Genomic DNA, 715 nt, shown 5'->3' on the forward strand with positions numbered 1-715 from the left:
ATCGGGGGAGTAGGTATCTAATGATACCGTTCCGGGCTCGCAACCGAAATTTCATGGATTCAAACCTCGCCCTAGGCCAGACATTGTGTTCTTTGGGAAGGGCACTTTACAATATGGGTACCTGGCTGCAGACTGTGACAGATCTTGTCAGTTTGTCAGTGTGTGAGCTTTTAATCAGCTGCTTGAGGTGTATTTTTTTTGGAAGCCGATAGTATTTCCACACGTTTTGGGGTCTCCTGGGGTAATAACATAGATTGTATAGTGCGGAGCGCTAGGTAATTTGCGGGGGATATACGCCATACAAAAAACTATTATTAATTATAATCAATACACACTCACTCCCACTCCCAAACACCCCACACCCCCACCCACACACACACACATCTACCTCCCTGGTATTCACTAATTACTCTCCCACAGATCAATGACGTCACAAAACTCAAGTGTCCATCCTGCAGGAGAAATGTGCCAGTTTCGCTACAAGTACCCCATACCCGTCTGTTGGCCTACCACATTGTTCTATTACTGTATTTGTCCTGTCATAGATTTACACACGATCGATTATTAGATGCGAATTCTGACCATAGAAAAGGAAAGAGGGACAGGATGCGTTTTTCGTGCAAGTGCTGCCACTATTGCTCATGTTGTTGTTGTTGTTGCTGTTGTTGTGTTGTTGTTGTTGTTGTTGTTGCCACTCGTATTGCTGTTTTTGGCG

The sequence above is a fragment of the Aplysia californica genome, unplaced genomic scaffold (genome assembly GCF_000002075.1).
Source record: "Aplysia californica isolate F4 #8 unplaced genomic scaffold, AplCal3.0 scaffold00569, whole genome shotgun sequence".
Taxonomy (NCBI): Eukaryota; Metazoa; Mollusca; class Gastropoda; order Aplysiida; family Aplysiidae; genus Aplysia; species Aplysia californica.